This window comes from Salarias fasciatus, chromosome 6 (genome assembly GCF_902148845.1).
Source record: "Salarias fasciatus chromosome 6, fSalaFa1.1, whole genome shotgun sequence".
Lineage (NCBI taxonomy): Eukaryota > Metazoa > Chordata > Actinopteri > Blenniiformes > Blenniidae > Salarias > Salarias fasciatus.
In genome coordinates, this window is record NC_043750.1 from 27,824,651 (window position 1) to 27,845,133 (window position 20,483).

General features: G+C 39.7%; 1 protein-coding gene across 1 annotated transcript in view; it reads left to right on the forward strand.

The window, feature by feature from the left end:
• The window catches only part of LOC115389673 (zeta-sarcoglycan), a 351,214-nt gene that overhangs the window by 59,054 nt on the left and 271,677 nt on the right, over nt 1-20,483 (forward strand). The gene's annotated exons all lie outside the window — the stretch shown is intronic.

The following is a 20,483-nucleotide window of genomic DNA, read 5'->3' on the forward strand; positions in this document are numbered from 1 at the left end:
GGAAAAAAATGGGTTTGAAGTGATAAAAAGTGGACTCCTCTCATGAACTACCCCATGTATCTCTCTCCTCTGTCTTTTTTGATCAAGTGCAACTGTTTGTTTTCTTTTTGGGAGCCATTTCTTTGCCTTAAAATAAAGTTACTCTATTCATAGTGTGAATATTTACACCCAAGAATAATTAGTATTTTCTACTGATCTCTTGGAAACACAGATAATGAGGTCAGATGCTGATCAAAGATGAGTGATTTTGCAGAAATCTTGACTTTGAGGGACGCAAAAGGAGAGAAATGGCATTTGATGTAGGACAGAAAGAAAATAGGTAGAAGGGAATTGTTGCAAAAAGATCAGAGGCATGCAGAAGCCACTGGTTGTGACTTGAATAGTAATTAACCCCGAGACAAAAAGCAGAGTGAAGGGACAGAGAGATGAGGGGAGTTTTGACTCTCTGCCTTGGTAACAAGAGACGGAGGCAGATAAGAAGAAATAATCTGCTATCGGAAATGTTATCTAATGGTTGCAGTCTTTAGTTTTGCGTGTCGTGACTTGCATCACACGATGAGACGTTACACTGACTGCAGTGGAAATTATCCGGATGAGTGCGCTTTTTGTCACCGCTGAGAATATTACAGTGTCACTTCAGTTGGTTAATAACACTATAACTGCATTTTTAGTATTCTGTTCTTTCATTTTACTGGAATGTATGTTGCGCCGCCCTGACTGAAATCGGCTGAGACAGGACACGTTCGGGGGATGAGTGAATTCTGCCTAATGCAGCACAACATGAACGTAACATGTGCAGTGATGCGGCTGCCATTAATTTCAAATGAAATATTCCCGATGGGGCAGTAGAGAGAGACGGATATAGGGACATAGACAGAAACATAGGAAGATAAGCTCGCCCTTTTGAAGGTCTCGCCCATCTTTTTTCATCCCTGTCAGTGATCGTGTTAAAATCCAGCCGTGGGTATCTGGTCTTCAGATTCCAATTCTGTTTTGTGGCTCTTCTCCCTTTCAGAGGCACTGATCTTCATCAATAATCACTTGCCAAAGTGTGATTGCTGGCTCCCAAATAGCTACTTCATGTAAACAAGTGAACAAAATCCAAGACCCACTGAGTCCTAATTTGTAATGATGGAAAGCTTTTCTTACTGCATTGACTGACATAAATAAACAAGCTTAAATCCAAAGTCGGCAACCTTTTGTTTTCTTCCCCGGCAGGTCTCTTATCATGAAACACAGAAGAAAGTGAGCCAGATTAGTTCTTCCCTGTTCATGTTTCCTGCTATGAGTGCCGGTCTTCACTCACTCACCATTTACTTGTAAAAGAGAAATTTCAAAAGTTGATTTAAACATGCCTGAAAATATCAGGGATGGTAGGAACCCGAATAAAATGATCTCATGCACACAGTCTAAGGTGGCAATTGTCTGTACATTGGATCTTTTTTTGTCCAAATTGTGGACAGTCTGTTTTAAGATACTGTTTTTAAGTAAGTTGAACTTCTGCTGTTAATTATTCATAGGGATAAATAGTTCAAAAACAATAAATAATCCACAATCCATTTTTTTTTTATTCCTCATTGGTGAATTTACTAAGCAGTAGTGGAAGTAAAAGCTAGAGTTAAAGATGCGGACTGAGAGAAACTGCTGTTTCTGAACACCAGCTCGCTTAAATCACAGAATATCTCTTCTGTTTTCACACAGCGGACATCAGATATCCTTACATTATGCCCTGATTATTACTTTATAACATTTATACCTTTTAGGGAGTCTCACAGAGTTAAAGGTATAATTACATATAAAAACGACGGAAGAACACCAACAAAGTTATTGCTGTATTCCATGTTGAGATCACCTTTGTGTAAAATGACATGTGTCTCCTGTCTAAATGAGCATATTACGACGCATCCCAATTCTAGGAAACAAGAAAACACTTTACAGTCCACCCACAGGTGGTCAATTGTGCAGTCACTGTCTGTTGACACTTCAAGATAGCACAGCATGAATAATGCCCTCAAACCAAACCTTATTTCAAGACTCATGCCCTCATGGCACACAGGTGTTCGAGAGGATGGTTGTTATTGAAACAGCATGTGTTCCATACTGGAAAATAATAACTGTATAGATCAGGAATAATAAAAAAAAGGGGAAAAAACACCCATGCTGTGCTTTGCACCCTGGTGAGTCTAGTAGAGGGCCTTTCTGGGTTAATAAAACATCTCCACCAATATCTCACAGTTTAAAATTGGTCTCAAACCATGACACTATTGTCAATAGTGGTATGGTTCTGGGCTGTAATAAAGGCATAACAATTCCCACTGGATGGATCTATAAGAAATACTCACTCGATCATGAAGCCACCAGGATCATCGATCTAACCAGAACATACCAAACAAAACAAAAAAAAAAAAGAAAAAGAAAAAGAAAAAAATGTGGACACAATGGAAGCCTGATCCACGACAACACCTAAAAATCTGAAGATGCTTCTTATCGTTTAGCCTCCAACTGAACATATGGATGTTGACTATTCAAAGAAAATTATTAGTACATATTGTTGGGGGTGGGGGTGGGCTTTAGATAGATTTATTTATTTGGCAAGGCATTGCATATTTAGTTATCGACAAAAGGCAATTCACAGTGCTCCAAAAGAAATAGCAAAAAAAAAAAAAAAAATGCAAAAGCTTTACAGAGACAAAATAAACATTTATTTATATATTTACTGCCTTTCCTTGCCTTGCTATCCTAACCTGGCGTGGTGCCTTTTTAACCTCATCCATACATGCAGAAGATCTTCCTTTGAACTGCTCAGCTGGCCTGTGAAGACAAAAGCTGATTTCCATAGTCTCTCTCCAGCTCAGTGGACAAGCGGGGAGGCATTTTTATTGAAGGTGTTTTCCCATTTTCTCATGCAGATGAGGAATTGGACACACCTGAAGCTTTCTGTCTGGTGTGTGTGTGTGTGTGTGTGTGGATGCTCCATCTGTGTGTGGACACACATCATTCACTGTGCCACCAACTGAAGCAGAACATGGGAAATTTTAATCAAGGCTCTCAGCGAGCCTTGTGGGCTGGTGGAGGTGAGTCCTGCGCGCGTGTGTGTGTGCGCGCGATTGTTAATGTGCATGTGCATTTGTGCAGGTATATTCCCAGTAGCGTCTGGGGTTGTGATGAAACATTTAGACCGCTCCCACCAGTGATAAAGAAGCAAATAGTCCCATGTGACCCCGAAGTGGCTTCTTGGGAGGGAAAGAAACAGAATAGACTTCTGTGGCTTGCTGGTTCAATATTAATAGCTACAAGATATATGCATGTTTAGGGACCTCTCCCAAGCCCACGACAGTAGATTAGAACCAAATGGAAGTCTCACGAGCTCTCCTCGTCCATCCCTCTCTTTGTGATATGATTATTTAAGGCAAAAAAAAATCATTTTCTTTCTCCCACTGTGCTTTTAAGGGTTTGTTTTGTTTTCTTTTTTTTCCCTTCAGAAGAAGCCATCAGTTTGATGGAAACCTTGTCAAGCCAACGATGGCTCTTACGGTATTGACTTTTGAAAGATTAGTTGTTATTTGTATTATATGAACTTAATCCTGCTCTAAGCAGTCAGTGTCTTTGGGTATCACTTACAAAGAAGTCGTCTTATTATTTGTCATATTGGGATCAGAGCACAAGGCTCTTGGTAGTATTTTAAAAGGTTTTGTGAGTGTCGGCTGTACTAAGATCTCTGTCTTCTCCACTGATGTTGTCAAACCTTTATGGTGCTCTGTATATATGAGGACAATCCTATTGTAACTGGAAATTGGCCTTATGACTCCCAGCTGTTCGCTGCTGACAGCAGGGACACCCCAGTGTATCACACCCTGCCATGACAATGACACACCTCTGCAGTGGCCTTTTGTCTGTTTGTACCACAACATGATGTGTGCACAAATAATTAGGGACCAAGCTTGGAGGACAAGGTCTCTATCATCTTTCTTCTGTTTTTCATTATTGTATAGTTTAAATTGCCGTTAAGATTGACTCTTAACTATGACAGTACAAAGTCCCAGAAGAATTTCAGGAAAAAAAAAAAAAAAAAAAAAAGATTCTTCAATATGAATTTCGTACATATATGGCAAAAAAAAAAAAAAAAAAAAAAAAAAAAGGGGGAAAGGAATGTGTAAAAACTGGAGGACTTTGAACAGGGTCTTGCAAGAAAAGTGCAGGTCAAGCACCTGCTAAAATACATGATTGTTGAACGTGTCACATTGTATTAACGTCCTTGAATGTTTTCAATTAAACCTTTGAATCCAGAGTGTGGTACGGAACACATTAATACTTCAAAAATGACCCTTATTAGTCACCCTTGATAAATTAAGCTTTTACCCTTAAAATACGTAGAGGAGCTCCGTTTGCAAGAATACTCCAGTATGAGGTGAATGCTTCACAATCATTGAGACATGTCATGTCAAGGATGTACTGGCATTTCCTGCATACACTGATCATCCATAACATTATGACCACCTGCCTAATAACTGTCGAACTGTTATTGGTTCTTGGCTCCTGAGACAGCGCCTTGGAAACTGACAGTGTAGGGAAAAGAGAGAGAAAGTTTCACGTAACAGGGATGGGTGGGTGGATGGCTACAGAGCAGGAACACCACAAGATCTGAAATTTTTGGCTAATATCTGACCCAGTTGTCTTTTGATGGTAATTTTAACGTACAGTATCTCCCATCTGCTAACAGGTGCTTTGAAAGAAAGAGATAATGATTGTAGATATAGTAGTATTTGCATGTAGATACAAACACACATGGACACTGATTGTATTTTGAGGTGGATTGCAGTCAGTGGGAAGTGGGGTTACAATTTTTGGGCATGTAATTGGATTTAATGAAATATGTAGCCATTAGTTTGTCGCTTTGGTCAGTGAGGAGCTGCTTAACATCGAGAAAACACTATAGTTTCACAGTCTTGATCGATATTTGAATATATATTATTTATTTTTTAAATCTTATAAAAAATTGATGTAAAAAAGTTGTCCACTTTTCAAGTCATGAGTGCTTCTACTACAGTAAGTAAACAGTAAATGAGATGTGGTTCAGTGCTGGAGAGTGGCAGTGCAATTCAAAACACCAAAGAGGAAGTTCAAAGAGGGCTTTACTCCAGCATCCAAGTCAAAGCAGGCAAGCAGTGCTGAGTACATAAAGCAGCACTTCAGAGCGAGAGAGAAGCACCTGAGTGCAGGCAGGTATCAAACGCCCGAATGGAACAGGACTCACCCAAGACGTGGAGAAGACTGGGAAACAATAGAGACTGGGGAATCTAACCATGACACGAGGAACAAGAGGAGAGGCTGTAAAACACTAAATAAAACAATGAATACAAAATCTCCAAAAAAAACTATTTTCTTCCTTTATGGAACCAAGCTTGTTTTTAAGCTTCTGTTCAAGGCTAAATGCTCTTGTATTCTCATAATCTGTGACACCTCAGCTCTGATTTGGTGTTTGGTTTGTGCCCGTGGCATTAAATGGCCGAGTGCTAGCATCTGAAAAGCATCAATCACATGAACTCAAGTGTACAGAAGAAAAAGTTGAGTCAAACCATCCCTTTACAAATTTCTGAAATGTTAACTAAAGCGATGTCCTCATATGTTCTGTGATGCTCATCAGTATCGAAAAGTGTGACCAACAGGAAAAAAAAATGTGAAAGTGATCAAAAACCATAACAAATATTGTTTCATAGAAGGATTAAAGTCAATACACTAGTTTGAAGGAGACGGTAAGCTACTGCCCCTGCTGGTCCTTCTCAGCTGTGTATTTATGAGCCCGGCCAGCAGTATAGGTAGAAGGCTAAATGAAGTGTTCAGTTTGGTCCTAAATGGCCTGTTATCGTATCTGGAGTTTCATCTCCTCCTCCATTCATCTCCGGCACAATGCTCACCTTGACCTTTGTGCTCAGGCACATCTTTTATCTAAGTCTCAACTGATGTAGCGAAACTTACTCAAAAGGAGATTTCAGCCAAAGATCCATTGTTATTAAAGGATGTGTCAAGGTCAACACTACTGGGAAGATTTATTTCTCTTTATCTGATTTATTTTAGTCCTTTCTAATCTCCCTCCAGGGAGCCGGAGCCCAGTACTATTACTTCAGGGTTTCACATCTTAATATGGAGTGCTCATCAAGCCTTTCTTACGCTGTGAATTTGAATTTAGAACAAAAAAAAAAAAAAAACTGAAGGGTAGACACAGCAACAAGTAGACATTCATCAGCCTTTACGTGGAACAAAGGGCTTTCAATTCAGTTGTTTGAAAAAAAAAAAAATCACAAATAAGAAAGCAAACATACAAATCTGTAAAACATGAAATATCATCAATACAGATAAATCCACTTCAGAGACAACGTTAGAAATCAGTTTGATTTATTCCTTGATCACTAAGTTTTTGCTCAATACTTGTATGTTAAATAGCTTGATAGAAATAGTTTTGAAAATGCATCTATGCTTCAGAAAACCTCTGCCAACAATTTGCTCCATTTCTAATTAAGATTATAGGAAAATGCAAAACCAGCAGTGTGGTTCTTTTAATAGCTTCAAATACCAGTTAATACTAATTAGTTTTATTTTTTTTTTCTGTAGGTTTTTTTCTTTCTTTTTTTTGTGTGTGTAATTCTCGTGCATTTGGGCATAGACATGTAGAACCTCAACATATGCACACGCACACACTTACACACACAAATACAATTATTCCTCTATCAGTGATGCCAAGAGGAATAATTTGCAAGCTGTGCTATTATTTTTCACCCCTTTTCGCACCAATTAACATTTCGAGATGGCTCTTTTCCACGCTGTGGTTTGTCCAAGTCAGCTGTGCAGCGAGACAAGTTGCTGTTCCCCTGAACCTCATGTCAGGTTACTCTTCAGTCTGAAAGTTAACCGAAGAGTTAAATTTCACGCAGCATAGATGGATACATCAATATAAATATGTTAAATTGTGATGAATTTCAATGAATTACACAGTTGATTCAATGACTTTGTGTTTTTTTTTAAAGCGATAAGACATGCTGGGAGTTAGCAGTTTTTCACACCTCCGTCTCCTTATTAACTCGTGCTCGGTCGACGCTAACCTCCATCCCCCTCGCCGTCTATATTAATTATGCTCCTGTGTGGATCAGGGAGGATTTATTAGATAGAGGAAGGTTTAGGGTTGCTGCCATTTTGCTTATTAATGATGATCATGATAATCCCCTTTTCTACTCGTCTGGGATTTAGTGTCTGAGGACATGTGGCCTGATTCAGAATTGTTCAAGGTAAATTTATGTCAATCGCAATGTTTTGGAGTTTCAGTGTTTTGGAGACCTACTTTCATTTAATCTCTTAAATGCTGCTGACTCTGCCTCATGTATAGTCCTAATTATTCTCATGTCTGCAACTTATTTTTCTTCTGGGCTCTTTCCGGTCTCTCTTCCCCTGTGATGTTCATTTTAGCCCTACATCCTTCAAGACGAAAGGTTTTTACTTCCGACCACAGCATCTTCAGTTCTTCTGCCTTTTTGTTCTTTGTCTTCTTTGGTTCCACCTTTTCCGCTCATTATCTTTGACAGATGAAGCTTTACAGCTCTTTCCTTTTAGTCCTGCCTTCATGGCCCTTTTTTTCCTCCATATGCAGACATGTTTTATCTCTCCTTCTATTCAAATTTCATCCACATGTAGATACAAAGCAGGCGTCGCATTGGCTTTTGACTGATTCCTCCGTTCCTTGATCTCTCCGATGCATTCTCGTCTCCCCACTGCTTTGTCTGCTCGTTTTACAATGTCACTTTCTCTTTTCCCTTCCCCCCACCCGTGCCCTCACTCGTCCTCTTGAATTTTTCTCCCGCCATCTCCATCCCTCCTTTCCTTCATTGATTTCTTCATCCCCTCAATGTCAGCCTTGACTTCCCTTCTCACCCACACGCTGCTTTGTACAGTCTTATTTTTCCACGTCTTCTTTTTCTTCTCTCTCTCTCTCTCTCTCTCTCTCTCTCTCTCTCTCTCTCTCTCTCTCTCTCTCTCTCTCTCGGTCTCTCTCTCTCTATCTCTTTCTTTCTCTTTCTCCTTTCCCTCCTCCCTCCCCTCTTGCTTCCTCCTTACCAGAAGTCCTTGCCACCGGGCCAAGTCTGGCTATTTACATTGGAATAAATCTACCTCATCACACAGCCACCCTCTCAGTTGTTCCTTTTTTTCAGCCACCGCAATCCTTTTAGCCACCAGCCTCAACAATTAATAAAACACAGCTATAAAATCTCCCTCTCTCTCTCTCTTCTCCCTTCTTTTTCCAACCTCTCTTTTTTTTATTCACCCTCTCTTTCTCAATGTCAAATGATGGATGTCTGCTCGGAGTGGGTTCCAGCTGTGATGTAATGCCACTCCAGCTCTGTTCTTATTTTATTTCTGGCTCCCATCAGGGTATTTGTCAACATGGGGCTCATCCAAACACATAAATAAAGATGAACAGTAATAAAAAAAAAAAAAGGGACAAAAATAGCAATATTATGCAGAGATCCTCCTAACTAATCAAAAGCGACAGTTAATTGGAGGCAACTCGGCGTCTTCTGCCAGAATCATTAAGAAAAAGAAAAGAAACATTTCCTGAAGAGAAGGAAATGTCAGAGCTGAATGTAAAGGTTTTAAACTCCTATGGGAGAAAAAAAAAAATATTGTGCAGGTACTGTTTTGGGGTTTCCGTTTGACATCAGTTTGAAGTAAAAATAATCAGACTGAATGATTTCTCAAGTGACTAAAGAACAATTTGAATTAAAACTATAGACCAGTCGACTGAAACGGTAAACAGATTAAGCACCACATGTTCAGACTTATATTCCGTTGAATTCCTAAAACCCAATCAACGGCAAAGTGGAAACACTTTGGATCTATGCCTGTCATTGTTTTGATGAGTTCAGTCCTTGTTTTCAGATCGGGTGGGGATCACAGCGTCTCCACGAAAATAACACCAACCTGGTCTCAGTGTGACTGGAGTCACTTGCAGCAGCAGCTGTCATTCTGTGCAAGTTGATAAAATGCTGAATGTGGTTTCTGAATACTTCAGTGGAGGACTTACAGAATTTTTTTAAACACAGTCTATATAGTATGTTACCTTAGCTTTTTAAGTGTTCTTGATGAAACTACTGCCATTCTCTCTCAAAGCTGTTGTTTGGGTTTGATACAGTTGTTATTCATAGCTAATTATAAGCCGCAAGCCTATTTTTAATGTGTGCAGAGTCAGGTTGCAAAGAAAAAAAAAAGATTGATCGAGAGAGAACATCAGTCACAGGAAAAGCACAGAGAAGCTTGTAACCTTTCAAGAAGCACAAATAAACAATATAACACCCGGATCAGACTTACATTTTTGAATTAGCTCAGAAAACTGGGCAAGAACATCAACTGTAATTGTGTTCTGTAATATGTGAAACTTTGCGATACAGATTGATTAACCATGGAACAAGCCAAAAAAATCAAGCAAAAATGGCCAGATTAGCTGTCACACAGCCAATACACTTAACATCTGAAATACTCCCAACAAAAAATGAAGCAAGGCAGGGGACACAGCAAAATTAAGCCTTAAATGAGAGCCTGCACCTGGTGGAAATCACGGTAAGAAAAACACCGGCTTCTCCGAGGACGCACAGATCAAAACAAGGTAATATCAAAATGAAAACAAAAGTCCTCATTACTAAATAAGAAAATCCTCTGTCTCAGTCTAGTTCTTGTTGCAGGTTTTTTTTTGGTTTTTTTTTACATTATGACAGCAGTGGCAGCACACTTTTAACTGATGATATTAACAATGACTGCATTTAATTTAGGAGCCTTGAGCAAACTCTGATAACAACGGCTTGGTTCTGTCCCATTAACTCATAACAGTGAACCAGTACAATACCAAGACCCCGAGAACACCGTCTGAATTAAACTGAATCATCTTTAATGTTATCAATTACCCTCAAATAAAAGCTGACCTTTCCCAGTGATTAAAGATGGCAAATACCTTTTGCCAGGCTGTTTGTGTTTCCTTAATATTACTCTTCCATAAGTGTCCTGCAGATATAATCAGTAGATAATGAAAGATTAAAGAGTTTCTGAAAGCTGGCTCCCCATACATCAAGGTTGTTTGAATTTTTTTTTTTTCTTTTATCAAAGCAGCCAGAAAACAGTCTAAATAGCTCTTCGCTGCAGGGGTTACAGCTTAGCTTTCCAACTTTCCAACGCACACACATGCACACCGTACACCACTCTAACTCATTAGTCATGTACAGCAGAAGCGGTTGACACTTCATACTTGTGTAATAGGGGAATAGTGTGTGTGTGTGTGTGTGTGTGTGTGTGTGTGTGTGTGTGTGTGTGTGTTACTAGATAAGCTTCAACCCAGTATATGAATAACACATGCACACAGAAAAGGTTTGCCAGAGCAACTAGGAGCACATATAAACTCACATGCAGGCAATTTGTTATGTGTCCAACAGCTTACAGGCCCTCAGTGGTACAGTACATGTCGCCATACGGCACTCCAGCAAGAAAGGGCGCCGCTAATGTTGGGCACAGTTTCAAAATCAAAAGCCATCTCATGATCTGAGCAAATGAGCCAGCTGAATCCACAGCTTTCATCTCAGGTTTATGCAAAGAAGTGGCCTCGGTAATTTAGACTGAGTGATGCTGGACGTCTATATGTCTGGCTCAGAAGTTACAGAAGACGGCGAAGGCTTTGGTATTCAAATGACATGTGATAAAGTATTCACAAGCACAAGATGAGCGAGGCAACCGCGTACTCCCAGTGGAAGAGATGGGGCGACCTTTTCAAACCACAGTGACTCCATTGCTATTGAATGTTCATTTGTCATACTTTGTCGACTCCGCTTGAAATGACACGGGTCAGCATCAGCGAGAGAAAAGACATGGTTGGGTTTCGCATTTTATATTTCTACTGTCAAGTATTTTGTTTCCACAGTGTAGTTTTACTACTCCATGACTTTTTTTTTTTTTTCAAAATGCATAACAGACCATAAAGTATTTACATTTTCACATTCGGCTTTGAAAGAAACGGACCTATTGAAAGACATTTTTAAAAGCATCGACTGGCTTAATCATTTCTTTCACCTAAACTGACTTTGAAAAGAGACACAAAACAGTATTCAAGATAACGTGATTTAAAAAAAAAGAAAAAGAAAAAAAAACAAGTGAGAAAAATGTAAACGTGGCTGAAATGACATTAATTGCTTTAAAAAGCGTACTGTCTCCAGGTGAAAGATAAAACCGGGGCCGCCCGCTCATCCTCTCTCCTCACTTGCTCTCAGCAGGGAAGACAAATTGAATATGCTGAATGGGTTTGCTTGACCCTGTAAATAGAGACCTGTCAGGGCAATCCAATTTGGGCTCACACAGACACATAGACACACACACACCAATCCAAACCCATTTGCACATACAAAGAACAGAAGGTGTATATTGAGCAAAGTGTGTCTGAGTCGAGCAGCGAGAGCATCAATCTGTGCATGTGACCTTGAGAAAAGTGCCGGGATCCAGCTGATTGATGTGTGCGTTGTGTTACCATCCTAGTTAACTTCATTGTATGCTGGTGTGCAGAGTCAGATTAATGAGGATTATGGGGGATCGAGCGCAGCACCGCGGCACCCCTCCTACCCACGCCCTCGGCCCGTGCCATTCATCACACATTCCTGTGTGTGTTTTTTTATGTGATCACACGGCGGAGGCAGCGTGGTGACGAGCGTGTCTGGATCCCAGACGTTTCACCGAACAGGGCGGGCGGCTCGCGTTCAAGAAACAAAGCAGACGTGATTCACTCGTCAAATGAAGTAGGCGGGTGACGTTTGCTTAACAAAGCCTTTGGGGTAAGATTCAGGAACAGGAAGGGTGGGTTGGATTCTCTAATTGAGACCTGTGTGCTACATATATGGAAAAAAAACATGGTTGTCTTCCACCTCACATACAAGACGTTCACATCAAAACATGCACTTTAAAAGTGCCTGTATGAATACAGCTCTGATTTAACACATGTTTGTTTACCCTTAACCACATATTACAGTATATGAGCGAGATCATAAATCTGATTGCAATCTCATGGCTTTGTTATTCAACGCTCCGTGAATGTCAGTGTCACCCTTGACTCCGGGAGCGTTTGAAAAATAAATAAAGGTTCTCGATGCACATTTGAGCGACAGTAATAACAGTTTTAGGCAACTGGGGAACTATTTATGAACCATTGCACTCATTTCATTTCACTGATGGGTTTTTGTTTACTGAATCCAATGCAGTTCACCCACATTGTTGTTTCAGGGGCTAATTTCAGTTTCCATTTAAATAAAAGACCTACCTTTTCAGTGGCCAGGAGTTTTTTTTTTTTTATGCCAGCTAATTGGCTGAATGAGCCTATATGAATAACAGATAGCATTGTTGGAGACTTAAGCACCAAAAGCTACATGATTGGGTGCAGGAAGACAAATTCCACACAAGAAAACAGTGTGAAATTAGTGGTGCTGTGGCACTATTTAAAAAGGTAATATTCAGACTTTCCACTGGTATAAGATTTGTTTCCATGAAGCATTGTAACCAAAAGACAAAAATAATTTTCTTTGTTCACCCAGAAATAGCCTGATCATTTCCCATTTTACAGGGTTTTTTTCTTTGTTTGTTTGTTTTTTCATTTCAATATGCGTCATAAATAGAGATACCTTGAATTGAACACAGTAATAGTCTACCAAACAGATTTCCATGTTTCATGCCATTGTATGCCAGCTTGGCCTAAGCTTTATCCTAATGATGGGACGCCGCTTTGCACAGTTGTGTGAACATGTGCAAGAAGCTGTGAGTTTGTTTCACTTTATTAATCTATTTACCATTCACCCATTCCAGAACTAACCAGGGTAGATCCTGTATGTGAATGTTTGCTATTTGTTTTGTGTGATAGTGTTGAGTGATTAAAACGTGTTCATTATCACTAATAGTTTGGTTCAGATGTGTTTCCCTTCACTGTATGTTTGGTTTCATGTTTTCTCCTTTCTGTTTTTAGCGTGAACATTTGACCCCACATCCATTCAAGTTATTCAAGAAACAATTCAGTTGTTTTTCCGAACATTTATATTAATATGAAATATGGTTCATAAAATCATAAATACATCCACATGATTGATTAATGAAAGGACAGAGTTAAACTGCAAAAAAGGCCCTGCTCTAAAATTCAAAGACTGCCAAAGAGCGTATTTATCACACTGACTATATATATTAATAAATAATTGTATTAAGATTTCACATAAGCATATTTTAAAGTCAACATTTCTAAAGGTTGCAGCAGTTCAGCTTAAGTATTCATAATGCTGTGAATGTGTAATTAAAAACTCATTTCAATATTGTTGCGACCTTGTTTTTTCCTCCCGGTTCAGGCAGAGTGAGAAAGTTGACAAAACAACAACACAGAGAAAAGCAGAAATTGCTGAAACTGTATTGTTAAGCTGCTATGAACTTCTGGTGATTAATTATTGCAAAGACAACAGGGATGTTAATATATTATATATAAATACACACTTTCACTTTCAAACATGTGCACCAGCATGTAGCTGGAGTGGACTGCACATTTTCCATCATCATCACTTCCTTGTGGGTGTTCGCACGTCCATCTGTGCTTATGTTTGCTGTGTGCGTCTCCGGTGGGGTGACATTTCCCGTATCACGTATTGCCGCCTGTTTGATCTCCCCTCTTTCATCTTCTCAGCAAAGAAACCTGACATTACAGGGTCTCTCAATACTCTTCGCTTGCTCCATTTTAAGTCGCGAGTGTTGCCTCCCGTCTGTGTCGGTGTGCGTGTGCGACTGTGCGAAAGCTAAGCAGGGGGGAATAAATAAGTGTGTCCTCTCCACCTCAGAGGGGGAAAGAGTAAAGCGTTCACTCCCTCCTCCCACATTAGCGAAGGTAGAGGATCTGCGAGGCGTTTACCACATGTAAAAACCGCCCGCAGCTGGTTGCAGCCTCCTTACAAGCGTCTGTATGTGGGAATGTGTTAACAAAAGACACTTGTTTTTTTGTATTCGATCTCTAATTGTCCTCATGTCTGTGGGAGCTTGCTGCAATTTGAGGTAATTCAAGTGAATCACCAGAGAAATGCCTCCTAAACTCGAGAATTTCTGAAAAGGAAAGAAGCTCTGATACAAAACTGTAACCTTGAAATTCCTTAACAGTAGAGTGGAACCGACTTTTGTAAACAGCTCCTCATTATTATAGTAATTGCTCAGTGCGCTGGGGCTTTTATATTAGTTGGAAAAGATAAATACAGAACGCAGAATTATGTGAAGTTGAATCTGCAGCCACTGGGTTGCCTTATAGCAAGCGAAAAAGGTATGTGCCTTTTTGTATATATATTTTTTTTCTTTTAAAGGAAGCTGGAGTTGCTTATGTTTAAGTTTATTCCTTCAGAGATTGCCTTGTCACTGGCTTGAATGCCCCACGTGCTTTTATTCACTTGTCTAGCCTTTCTGCACGTCCTCAAGTGTGACATTGAATAGCTGCCAGTAGCAGGGGTGCTGTTCTGGAAACGGGTGCTCACCTCTGACCCTTGTGCAGATAAAGCAGCGAGAAAAAGTCAATTTCCCTTCAGGGAGCAATTAGGTGTCGTGATATAATGAGCAGGAGTGTGTAGGGGTTAAGCAATGACCTCGAGACAAATACAGCTGTGGCCTCCATATAGGCTCACCATGATGCTGGTTGCAACTATTCAGTCAGTCTAAGAGTCTAAATTGGTTTCAACAACAGTGATACAGATGGTTCATTGTTGTTGACTGATATCAGTGATGCTATATGTTAAAATGAAGTTGCATCAAAAGCCCTTTGCTTTACTGAAGAGCAGATTTCCCCAGTTCATTGAAGTCCTGGAGACTGAGGAGGAGAACTTTAATTAATGTTGAGCCTCATGACTGCAACATGAAACATGTTCAAGTCACATAACAAACAGCCTGTTTCCATGACAGGATGAAATACACCTAATTTACCTTTGTATCACCTGTCTGAATGCTTGCTTTTCACCACAGGTTTTTTTTTTTTGGCTTCTTGTTCTTGTCATTAATTAACAAAATTAGTTCCTTTCTTGCCACCCAAGTATCAAGTTCAGACCAAACATTTTCAGTGCCTTTTCATGAAGATTCAAAAGAGTAACGGTTACTATCCACTTTTCTCCAAATTAAGCTGATTAGTTGATATTATTCATCTTAAAATGCAGTAAGTGAGATTAGTTTAGAACCACAATCCTCTTCACACATGGTTATAACGACCTTCTTTCCTCTGTCACCGCCGGTTAAACCAATTGCATCATGATATTTGGAGAATTGGCTTGAAGCTGGATTTGTGGAGCATGAAAAGCTACTTGTCCTTATGTGGATAATCTACAGACTTACGTCTGACGAATTTCCTAAATGGATTTTATCAATAGATTCTTCATAATCTGTCTTTAAATGCTGTTTCATATGAAACTAAAATGTATGCATTTTAATTTAATATTTATAGCAAATAATGCACATTTAGCCCTCATCTCTGTCTGTAGTTGTCTCATCTGGACAGCATTCAGATTGAGCATGAACAGGGTGAAAACCACATCCCATCTGATCAATTGATCCCCACAGCGTGAGTACAGATATGTCACCATGCAGCTTTGGCCCTGCAGAGAAACAGATTAACATGTGTAGCATGAATTAATGCAACCGCAATCAATAAAAACACATAGAGTTTGTCCAGCTTCTTTAGAAGTGGCAACATGGGATCTCATCGACTGGGTGAGAAAAAACAAAGGGAAATCTGAGGCATTAACACATTTTCCAGCAGAATATGAGGAACGGCACAGTCATGCTGAGGGTCAAAACTTTAAGGGTTTCGGCCACATCTTTAATTGTTCAGAATATTGACGCCTGCTGACGGAAGACCAAATTCAATAGTTAAAGTTTAAGTTGAAGTTCTATAACTTTACACTTGTAGTGAAAAATATAACAGCTATTAAATTCTTTTATATCGGTATACGGTAATTATTTATTCTGCTTGAAAGTTTCCTGTCTGTCCTGCTAACTGTGCTCTCGAAGACATTGCTGGGATGAATTAAAATATTGAACAAGAAGTGTATATTTGCATCAACTACAAAATAGCAGCTCTCTCACGCACCAACGGTTTATAACATTTATGCTTCTAAAGGGAACATAATGAAGTGTCCTAAATAGGAAAAAAGTCTGATCATAAGCACATGCAACTATTAAAATATGGCCTCTTTTTATACTGATACCGATCTTCCATGGTACTGCTGTTGGCAAGATTCATCAGTCTAATCTGATTACAGTCTGATGGATTCTAATTTTAGCATGCCCACCTCTTTTTCTCATCAGAGTATCACACACTTGCATTAATTAGCTCTCAGAGAAATTAGGAGGTGCATAATAACAATTTAGGTGAATATCAAAATTTGCACGTTCATTATTTGTCGTCAGCTCCGAGAGTCTCTTCTCATATGGATGGTAAAACTTTGCAGTTGTTCATCTCTTCCCACAGCGAAGCCCATACAGGCACATATGCATGCTTGCAGGCATTCTCAGCCCGCTCCAACAGCAATGCTAATAATATATATTCAGTGTGATAAAAACAATGAGCACACACTGACAAAGCAACACACCTACACAGACAAAACTGTAGTTGCATACACACAAATTGCCCGAAACGCACAGAGGCGCGCAGTATAAAGCAGACACTCGGCTCTCATGCTGTGAAAGGCTGTTGTCAGGGTGTTGTTACTGTGCCATAATGCTGTCTGTATCCCTGCTCACACAGCAGAATAAAAACAGTACTTAGGTGACATGGCTCAGTCTCTTCTTCTTCTTTATCTCTCCCTGTTTTTTTTTTTCCACTCTCTTCTCTCCATTGTTTCCCTCAGTATTCCTCTCCTCCCTCCATGTACCGTCAATCTCTTATTACACCATGCCTGCCACTCTTTACTTGTCTCCGCTCCCTCCTTCCCTTTGTCCCATGCGAATGTCATTTTGTCAGCGAGATGTCATTTAGCCTGCTGTCTCTCTCACCCTCTTTCCTCCTCTTTCTGTCCTGCTGAAAGACTAATGAGTGGCTGCATGCTGAGGGATGGAAGGTTAAAACCAGAGGGGGAAAGAAAGCCCAGGTAAATTGTGCAAAGGAAGGAAAGTATGAAATTGCAATTTGATAAAAATGAATTGGAATTTAAGCATTGCAGTGTGCACAGGAAGTTTCCAGACAGAGAAATCTGGGCAAGACTCCATACTCAGTTAAAACTTTGTTAAAAGTTGAGGATTACAAAAGAAAGATTTTTCACCCATCTGTCCTTCAGTCTTCTACTGAAGCTAATGCCATTTTACTTTATTTTCAAATTTAGACTCGATTTAGTGTCACCAATTTGCATAAGAAGCATATCATAAGATTATTAGATTAAAATCAACACATGCACATTCATTTCCACAAGCAGGTTTAAAAGAAAGTAGTGTACGACCGTGCGACCCAAAGTTTTTGTTTTAACTTTAGTTTTTACAGCATGCACTTGCATGCATAAATCTTATGGGACTCACATGTTGTCTTCTTTTTTATACTTCTTCAGTTGTGTATCAGGACCTGACCATAAAATGGTGAAAAGTCCTCATTTTCCAACACTGACATACAGTAGATGAACAATTTTCACCATGAAGCCCCCAAAATTAAGACCTCTGCTCACTGCAGCTAGTCAGAGACGCTAAATTAGAAGGGAAATCTGAAATAATACCAATGAGTGAAATCTGGAATAAAATGATTGAGATATTGGGAACCATGTTTTGTGTGTGTGTGTGTGTGTGTGCGTGTGCGTGTGTAATTATGAGATCCATTCAGTATAGTTTCTCTGGTATATATAGTTCTCCTGTTCATGTGTTAATGTGTTTGCAATCCCCCATTTTCACTGGATTTCCAATTTAAATCATCATCAACAGGCAAAACATTAATACCTGACTAATGCAACGTAGTGGTTGATCAAAACCTTATATTATTCCTTTGGAATATGGGATGTATTCCAGTTGAGCAGGGATCAGTAGACCTTCGGGCTTGGCCGTTGACAGTAGAGCTCGTTTTCATGAGGCTCCCTCAGCAAAATTAATTGCTCACTCCTGAGTTACACACGCGCTTCTTGGCCTTTGCTCACAGGTCTGCACCTATTGATTCAAATCTATTACAATGTGAACGGGGACTTCGGCGCCGCATTCAATCTGTATGCAAAATTGAATTTGCTGAAGCACAGAACGCAATTAAATATATATCAGTCCAAATTAAGTGTGAACCGCTTATTAGTCAGTGTGGATACATGACAAGAAGGACAACAGCTCTAATCTGGTGCTTACCTCATTTCATTCATTTTTATTGTTTATTGGCAGAGAAAACATTGCGTTTCTCCGCATTGGGGAAGCCATAACATTGGCATTAAAAAGCCATCCTGCAGCACACAGGCATTGTCACATAATAAGCGCTTGCCCTCTTACTCATACTGCTGTCTGTGTCTCATCGCCACACACGCACGCACGCACACGCAGCACACTCCAGGGAGTGTATTGGCATTTCACTACAGCTCATTCTGTTATGACGGCGTTACGGAGCATTCCAGACACCTCTCAGACAGATTGGCTTCTCATCTTTAAGACAGCTGATAATGAATTTAAAGCACGGCCCTTGGCTTTGGCATACCTGTGGAAAGCACAATCCCAGACGATGAAAGAGGCAGACAGACACTATGTGCCTTGGCAAGCTATCATAGCGGAAATGAAAATAACTTGTGCTGATGTGAGGGTAAATTGGCAGCTTTCGCATAAGGCAGTCTTTCTCCATTGCAAGGTGCTCCAAAGAATGAATGAGATTTGCTTTTCAGCAGAGTCCTGTAGAAATCCTGGTATCTCTTAAAAAAATTGACAGCCGGGTAAGAATACACAATAACTATTTGGGTTTTTCACCGGCCACCTTGCATGTTTTGACAATGTTGGAGGGGATTTTTGCCATTTGGCTTCGGCGGGCCGCAGCACTTCATATGTGAGACAATATCAGCTGTCAGTTACACGGAGAAAGACTGCAGACAGAATATTGTTTCTGCGGGCAAAAGAATGTGATTGCTCCTATTTCACCAAATGCACAGGCATGTTGACAAGGCACAGTCGCAGGGAAAAGCAGCGTTAAGGCAATTACTCTTATTAAAAAATGGACTAATTTAGATAATGGGAACATGCGAAAATGGCAGAGTAATAAAGACTCATTTACTCACAATTTGTAAAAATTTGCACCAAGACAACAAATCAATGGTCATGTTATATTAATGAAGAGAAAAGCAGTTGATTTAATATGCTCTTGTGTAGTTTTGCTAAGTCTTCAGAACTGTACTCAGCTTTTACCAATTTTAAACACTTCGGGCACACTATTGATCATTCTTCTCATAATTATTTTTCACTTGCTTGCTGTTACTTGCAGACATTTGTGTGTCATCTTTTCTGCTGAATCTGAGCAAACCCAGTGCAACTGGGGGCACAAACAAAAAACAGCTCCTCACACTTTAAGAATCATGGTTCTGTTTTGTTCGTGTGCTTGTTTGAAGATATTCTAAGTTTAGATTTAATTAATCTCATAAATCTATGGAACAATGACGAACAGCCGCTATCTCAAAGTGTTTATACTTCCACACCCTCATTGTTCACATTTTTTGAACCATCAGTTAAACCAGTAAATTACATTAATTAGATTCTTTTTTTTCAAACACCTAACGACTTATAAACCAACTAATCACAAGGCAAAGAGTGAGGCTAATTTCCTTAATAAAGAAAGTTTTCAAGGGAACGACTCAAGGAGTGAATATCTCTCAGTAATCAAGGTCCTTGGATTCTGGCAGAGCAGTAAAGTATAAGCTCCCCGCTCCTGAAGTGAACAGACATTAATAAAATTTAATTGGTTCAAGATAGTGGTAGCCATGGAAAGCCCTTTCACAGTCATTCACGCTTATATTTAAAATCAGTACAACCAGTAATTAGCAGCCACGTTAGACACTGTGAGGCACGTGGCCCGTTGTAAGGTGCAGAGAAAGGCATGATGAAACCGGCTGAAAGTGTATCCTGTTTGTTTACTGCAATTAGCAGCTCCAGCCTGAGCCGACTTCCAGCATAAATAGGCTGTAACTGAGGATGGAGAGGCCATCAGACATCTAACAGCTCTCTTGAACTAATTGAATTTTGTCATTGGTGTGTTAGCCTCTTCTTTTCATCTCCTCTTTCAAAGGATCATGGGATTTCCTAAGTGTAGCAACCTTTCACAAAACACAGATTCTGATAGAAAACAGCATTAAGATGAAAGCCATTTGATTGAGCTAATCTCACTTCATTATTATACAGCAGGCAGGGAACTGGTATAAATATTTTTCAAACATCCTTCAGTAAAACCTTATTCACACTAAAATTCAGTGTTCTCCAATTTTCAATAA